The 8004-nt window shown below is 44.7% G+C and overlaps 1 long non-coding RNA gene across 1 annotated transcript; it reads left to right on the top strand.

Moving 5' to 3' along the window:
• The first annotated feature begins 3613 nt into the window (after positions 1 to 3613).
• Positions 3614 to 7520, top strand: LOC308057373. Its single transcript, XR_013925237.1, has 3 exons — positions 3614 to 3775; positions 4455 to 4690; positions 5449 to 7520. It is a non-coding gene; the product is annotated as an uncharacterized lncRNA (long non-coding RNA).
• Positions 7521 to 8004: the final 484 nt, after the last annotated feature.

Genomic DNA, 8004 nt, shown 5'->3' with positions numbered 1-8004 from the left:
TGCCATTCAGGCTGCGAGTACCTTATCATTTGGGGGTCATGGAGGAAGCAAATAAAAGCTAGATGGGTATCTCTGTGTAAGTTCTGGAGTGGCTCTGTTGGGAAGAGTTCCCAGTGTGGTTTGCTATCAGTTGAGCACATTGAGCAAGGCCACAGTTCCCAGTTCTTCCTTGGATTTTGTGTGGTCATCTTCTGACCCCTTGGTTTCTAGGCAGGTTTAAAATGCTTGATGTTTCCAGTGCGTGTATGGAGGAGCTGCTGTATGTTTTCAGCGTAGCGGGAGCTTAAAAGCCTTGCAGAAAAACATACTGAAGGAATGCTGGGTAAATGAACGAGTGCTTGGGAAACAAGCAGCGCCTGCCAGTTGCCAAGGGGCGGCCTTCCCCTTTTCTCCTTTTCTGTAGAGGGAAAATGGAAGTACAAAGTCAAAACAGCTGCCAGCTCTCCTCTGGTGTGGCTGAGAAAACACCAAGAGGAGGAAAACCAGCATGTGGCTAAGTAAAAGCCCACACAGAAGAGGTGGAGGTAATGGCCGAGGGGAATAAAATGTTGAAGAACTCCAAAAGATCAGATTCCTCCACAAGCCCCTGCCTGCTGGTTGGTGGAAGATCCCATGAAAGCTTTGGATGGATCGATGTTCTCCCATGAAGTGCATACCTACGTAATCCCTACTGTTAGCAGAGGCACTGCCAAAAGTGTTCTCCAGCATCTTTTCCACCTGTTATGTCTAGAAGAGGATGGCCTTTGCTTCAGGCGAGGGCATCTGTTTCTGTAGTTACATATTGGTCTATTTGATGTGAAACCTGAAGGGATGGATGGAATAGCCTCGGGAATTCCGTCCCATGGCATTCTGTGGAACGTGGCTAACGGATAGAGACGTCCGGCAGCTTCTCTGTGGAGAGCGCTAGATGCACAGACTGTACGTAGGTATTTTTCCTGTGCTCTGTGTGCGTGATACATCTTTCTTTTCTCTTTTGAAAGTGCGAGAGTGAAAGAAAGGAAGTGAAGAAGCTGGTAGAGTTGAAACGCCCAGTTGAACTACGTCTGGCCCAAGAAATGAAAAGAAACCTCGATCTGCAGAAAGGTGTAAGAGGTACGGCTTTTTAGCGTGGTGAAGAGGTATCCTTGCGTAGGAGTCATGTTTTATTAAACTTTAGTGTAAAAATAGGTGTACCTAACTGTGAGCAGATGCCAGCCTCGCGTTAGTTCTTGCAAGGTACTTCTGTACACCAGCCCCTAGTTTTCAATAGCTGCCAAAACAACTGCAGATGCAGGTTGCCCTGCAGTTCTCCTGGGAAAAAGGGAGTCTTTCATTCCTCTTTTCAGGTGAAATCTGGACTCTCCAAGTGTATGTGGCGCAGGAATACTGTTTTTTCCTGGTAATTCCTGGTGTGTCAAGTACATTAAAGATAAAGCAAGCTGTGTCTGTGCTGTTTACATGAGAGTATGTGAAAAAGTCCAGTTTTGTTCCTTTGCTTCATTGTTTTCATGACTAGTTTGCTGTGCAGGTTGAAGAGGCTGCTGAGCAGAGCTACGAAGGAGCTAAGGGTGTATGAGGCGAGAGGGGGACTGTCCCAGCTGAATTTGCAGGGAGAAGTGAAGAAAATGGTCAATGAAATTGGCAGATTAAGAACAAAGGTGAGCTTTATTTTGTTTGGGTTATTGTGGTGGTTTTTCTTTTGTAACCTTTGTTCTTTCTTTATACTTCTTTTCATGTTGTTGATTTTGACTACTTTTTTCTTGGCTGTATTTCTGAAATTATTTGGCTGGTTTTTGATGTTCCTTCTATGGTCACAGTAGTAGGCGACTGTAATACTGATGTAGCTCTTAGGGGTAAAGATGGAAGTGTTACGTACACAGCAGTATCTGCGAGGGCACATCAGGGGTAGGCTGTCCTGCAGAGGAAGGGCAAAGCAAGAGCCACAGCAAGGCTGGCAGGGTCTGTGACCACACAGGCCAGGGATCAGCCCCACAGGCCCTCACCAAGAAGAGCAGAAGAGTTCTGGGGACAGTTCTGGGGACAGTAAGCAGAGTCCTCCAAGAGTGCAGATCACCAGGCCGGTCCATAGGGATGGGCAGGTCTGCAGTCCTACTGGGACGTCACGTCCATGGGTGAGGGCCAGGGCTGAGAGCAGTGAAGGCCCAGCACAGGCCTGGCTGCAGCTTGAGGCCGTGGCAGCATCGTCGGGCTCCGATGGATGCATTCCCTCTCGGAAGAGAGGGGAGTAACGCCACCATCACTCGGAACAACTCTGTGCAGTTGGCCTTGCCCAAGGTCACCCCCTGAAGCCTGTCTCGGGCACGAGTTGAGCAGGAGGCAGGTGGGGGTTTGCTTTTCGGAATGGTGTCTTTGCTTCGCAGGGCACAATGCAGTGTGAGGTGATGCGGAAAAAACCCTGTAACTTGTTGCTTACTAGTAGCTGACTCGGTCCGTCTTTCCCTTGTCATGGAGACCCACAAATGCTTTTGAGGTTGCTCTGGCTGTTCGGTAGCGTGGAACCTTTTAGCTGCTTCTCCGCTCATTACTGAGATAGCTGTGTTTCAAAGTTATGCTCCTTTTTAGAAGATATTATTGTAGAATGAGTCAACTGCCTTGAGAGTGGCTCATTTGTAGTTCACAGGTTAGCAGCATATTTTTGTTCCTGTTGGAAGAGTTATTTTGAATGACAGGGAATGGAATTACGTTTGGGCAATTTTAAATAAGTGTAAAGTTTCTACGTATTTTAGAGACTTTCAAGTGTTGACTCTGGTGGTTTCCCCCTCTTTTTAAAAAATAAAAGATGATGGGATATCATGTTTTATGGTTAATAGGTATAGACGATGGATGTTTCTGGAGGGGGAAAGAAGGGGATAGAAGCTGTAGTTGACCATTGGGACCTATGGGAACTCTGATTATTTCCTGGAAATCTTTTGAAAACAAACCGTAGCTTTGACCTAAAGAGACTGTCTTCTGCCACCACTGCTGCAAAAGTGGTGTTCTGAACTACTACTTCCAGATCTATTAGCGTAATGGAAGGAAAGGGTATCTGTTTCTTGCCTTGTCAGTTCTGTGACGAAGCTTTGACCGTGTGACAGCATGTGACAGTTCCTCTGAAGCATGATACATGGGTTTTTTTCTGATGAAACCAGAATGTGGCTGCGATGTAACTGGGTATGGGTGTGTTTGATTTCCTATGATCGTATGAACATCTCGCAGAAGAATAGCCCTAGTGCTTTTCAGCCTAGCCCTGCGGGTGTAATGCCGCTGGTTTGGTACCTCTTGGTCTGTGACCCACTGCAGAACTGAGGAAGGATGGGAACCTGAGGAATGCTGTCAGAAATGATGTGAAAGCTGTTCTTGTTTTAAAAGAAGAGCCTGGTTTCAGTGTTAAAACAAAAGTGAATCAGCAGATGATAAATAGTCTTGATGGCCAAGACTTTACCTCCTTTACCAATTTTCACAGATTTGACTTTTTAGATCCCTCTGAGTTCCCTGTTTTTTCCCCTTTCCTGTCTACAGGTCGATGAACTTTCCCAGCAGCTGGAGATAGTCTAAAAAAGGCATGCAGCTAGAAGCACAAAATCATGATTTGCGAGAGTTGTCCACCATGCGTGGGAGCCATGAGAAACTGGAAAAGAGCAAAAGCCAGCTGAAAGAAGAGGTGGCTAACCTCAAACACCATATGGAGACTAACATGGTGGATCGCAGCCAAATAGAACAATACAAAAGAGAGGTGGAAGAGTGAGCTGAACAAGAAATAAGACAAAAACTGCAAGAAGTCAATCTGATTTTGCAGGTAAGTTAATTTCTTATGTGTGTCTGTTATAGACTTCTGTTTTGGTTGTCATTTTATAGGGGCGGGGGGTGGTGCCTGATTCCATGTGTTACGCTGTACTTCTGTTTTTCCTGAAGGGCAGTGGGAGAAGGGAATATGGTTGGGCAAGATGCTTTCATGTGCGTGCAGTGTGCCTGCAGGCCCTGAATCAAAAACTTGCCAAGGTAGATTTTCATTTTGCAGTTCTTGGAGGGGTATCACTGTCCACTGGTCTGTTCTCATTGTTTATCCTTGAATGGGTATTGCAACTTAGAGTTGTCACAGCCAGGCATACACATCTTCCTTAGTCATTGCACAAGGGGCAACGCTCAGAAAAGAAGTCACCAAAGCTGCAGGGTGGGGGCTGGGGGTGCCGCATCTCCATAATTTCTTTGAGGAATGCTATGCCCTGTCCTACAGAGATAGTGTTCTTCCATCAGTAGCTTTGATGAGTAATAGTGCTAAGATGGGAGTTCTTTCTGAATGAAAAGAATCATTTGGTGTGGTAGTTCCAGGGTTGTGCCCTGGTCGCTGATGGCAGTGAGGAGGCACAGTTGCCTTGCTGAATAGAGCTGGGCCCTTGAAATTGGGTGCACGCAATTGACTGGCGAGGAGAGTTCTCTTTTTCTTTGCGGTGGTTGAAAGTGTGTGTCTACTTCAGATGCAGGCAGCCTCCCAGGACAGATTAGAACAAATCAGAGCCAGTCGTCATGCTTTGCTGACAAACCAGCTAGAACACAGAATTGGAGACCTCGAACGTGAATTGGACAGGATAAAAAATACCCAACGAGACAGTATTTTTCAAAAAGAATCCGCACAGGCAGAAGCGGAAAAGTACAAAGACCTGTACCTGGAGGAAGTTAAAAATGGAAGATGCCTAGGAAATAAACTGGAAGGGTAAGTCCATGCATTTTTGTGGTGATAATAAGATACTACTTCTTCCTCAAGCAGTTTTCTTCGTTAAATACCTTTTCTACATCTGGTCAGCATTATGCGTAAGATAGCATATTTGTGATGAAAGTACCTTAAGGCTCCCCCCTGTTCATTGGAACTATCTTCATTTCTCTTCAGTGTTCCAGCAGTAACACCACCGATCATGGGTGTTAATAGGATATTTTTGAAGTTGAGTTTGTTTTAACAGGCAGCCTTTTTGCCAGTCTCTAATCTCCTCTTCTTACTCTAAGTATGGCAGAAAAGATAATGTCATGTCCTTTACTGCTTGAATAAGGATAGGCCCTTCAGAGAACGGCATTTGATGCTATGAAGAAGAACAACAAAAATCTTTTGGCTTCCATTTTAGCCGCATGTCATAGGTTTCAGCTTTCTTTGGGAAAGGAAGGGTAGCCCAGAGTTCTTATGCAGGTGATGTACCTTTCAGGAAGAGCTATGTAAACACACGGTGTGCACAGACTGCTTTGAGGCCTTAATGCTGAGAAGTCCAAAGTATTGGTTAACTCTTGCTGCTTCTTGCAGGTAGTGTGGCTACCTAGAAATAGGCTCTTCAAAAAACCTCAGATCAAATTATGGACGGTTTTTTTGGACTCTCTTAATCCCTTCCACTTTCAGAAGTCAAATAATAGTCAAAGACCTGGAGGGTAACTTTGCGGAGGTGTTATTACCAAAGATAATTCTTTGTATGCTTCTGAATGTTTCAGAGCTAATGAGAGACGAGCAGAAGCCAACGCTAAGCTCCTTCAGGAGTGCCATAGAAGCAAACCTTTAATTGCAAGCAGCGCTGTCAGTGGTCCAGTTCTGTATTCAACTGAACTGGGACATACTAGCAACGATCTGGCACTGAATAGAAGTCTAAATCTAGGAGGAAGCTTCCTAACCCCAACCGTGAATACGTTACCATCAAGAAACAGAGTTGAAGCCTATGTGGCTAAGGTAAGCGTTTTTAAATACTGTTCTCAACTAGTGTTGAAGAGTATCTGTAAGCAAGGTTGTGCTTTTCAGTCTAAAGTTAGAATCCATTTCTAGTTCCAAACCATATGCTCTAATATGCTAAACCAAATTGCTCATCAAAACAGTACACAACTAGGTGGTAGAAACGAAGACTTCTGGTCATCAGGGTTATACAAATCTCCAGAAGTGCTCAAAGACCAAAAAATACTGAGTTCTAAATGATGAACTGCGTAACAGTTTTGGTTTTTTTTGCAAGTTCTCTTTTGCAAGAGAAACTGTGATGAAGAATACTGTGGCATAGGAAGCTCCCAAATAAGCTCTTCAGTAAAATTTAATGCGGATGCCCCATCCCTGGCAGTGCTCAAGGCCAGGCTGGGTGGGGCTTGGAGCAACCCGGTCTAGTGGAAGGTGTCCCTGCCCATGGCAGGGGGCTTGGAACTGGATGATCTTTAAGGTCCCTTCCAACCCAAGCCATTCTGTGGATGACCTTTTTTAAAACACCTAACTTTATGATGAGTGCAAAATCCCATCAGACATCTTTGTTTGAGACACCTTTTCCTCCTTCACTGATGTTCATGCTAGCAGTTTCTTCACCAGAACTTGTTTTAGTACAATACCAACAAAGGGATGCTTCAACAAAAGGATGGTATGAACAGGACATGTAACTTCTCACTTGAGTGCGGGACGTATGCTATGCCTAGGAGGCATTTGATTTTGTGGGTCCTGCTATGTGGTGTTATATGTAACTGCTCCTCAGGAAGTCTACAGAGCTTTCTAATTTGGTAAAAAGCTGCAACCTCTGCGTACCTCTGGTCAAAATATGCCCTGTAATTAGCAGTCAGCATGATAGCACATCCCTTACAGAATGGTAAACGTGGTATCATGAGAGTTGGAAACAGATGTCAGTCGTTGTTATCCGTTTCCCACCTAGCATAGGACTGAGGCATGGGCAAGCTTGCCTGTTCAGTCAGTGTCTGTCCCTCGCATATTCTGTTGTTGAATGAATGTGAGAAGCATTTGGTCACTTTTAAGCCTTCCCCTGGTTCAGTGGTCCCACCTACACTGGAAAGAATCCATTTAAAATAACGTGTCTACATACTGCACCTGGTTTAAGAAAAAGAAAAAAACCAAACCAAACAACAAAACAAAAATAGACAAAGCAGTGTGTAGGTAATGCGTAGCAGCGGCAGTTAAGAGATGAACTTTTCTGTATCATTGTGAATGTGTTTTTTGTGTCAGAGGGGCGGACAAAACACTACCTAAAGAACGTGGGAGGCAATTAGTACTGTACCACCTGCAGGGATTATTCTGCACGCAAGCAGCAGAAAGGAGGCGAAATTCAGGGATCCACTGCAAAACTGAAGTAAGGAGAAAGCCAGGACAAGGGAACAAGAGGGACAGGGAGCAGGGAGCACGTGAGGGCAGGGGGAAAAGAGAGAGAGATGGGAGCGAGATGTTACAAGAAGAAAAAGGCAAAGGAGGAAACCATCCCACTTCTAGGAAAAAAGCTGTCCTAGTTTAAAAGAAAAGGGTTTAACAGTTGTGGTTTCTTTTTTTGAAGAAGAAACAGGAAAAAAAGAATAACCTCCCTGTTACTAAATCCAGCTGCACATCTCTTTATGATATTTCTTCCTGTAATCACCAGTTAGGGAACAACTGAGACTAGTTGTAGTGGCACTGCTTGTAGCCTCAAGTCACCTGACGTTCAGTGTATTCAGGGAAGTCTTAAAACCTGATCTTCTCTGGAGTCCTTCAGAAGAAAGGAACTGAGTTCTCAGAGGTGCAGTAGTTGCTGGAGGACTAGGTGAGTATTTCACTTAGAACTGCGGGCTGAATTGTTCTCAGTCGGGTGCAGTATGTCATGTGCATAACATGCATCTGAGAAAAGAGGATTGAATTGGAACGTAAGACTTTGAAGTCGGGAAGTAACAAAAGGGAAAAACTGCATGTATCCCTCTGCATACAATAACGGGTGGCAAATCTCAATCAGTTTCCAAGTGCAAAATCACCAGATGCACAGTCTGTGCTGTCATTTCCGCAGGAGTCCCGTGCCATTCAGGAGGCAAGTTGGAGCATGAGGGAAGAAATCAGAGATTATAGTTTTAGTCTATTTTGAAATGCTTTGCTGGTTGTGCTGCCTGGTATTCTGTCTGTTCACCAGACTGTTTCAAAACAGAAGAATTTCTCTGACTCTAAGCCTTTTCTTCACTTCACTGTTTACTTCAGTTATGCCTCAGTTTTGTTTTCCCACTAACCTGGTTCCTTTCTACAGAATTTGCCTTGCCTTTAAATTCAGGATGCGCAGT

Source organism: Falco punctatus, assembly GCF_963210335.1.
Source record: "Falco punctatus genome assembly, contig: scaffold_28, whole genome shotgun sequence".
NCBI classification, from domain to species: Eukaryota; Metazoa; Chordata; class Aves; order Falconiformes; family Falconidae; genus Falco; species Falco punctatus.
Note: the sequence above shows the minus strand (reverse complement) of the source record. Positions and strands in the feature narration are given on the sequence as shown.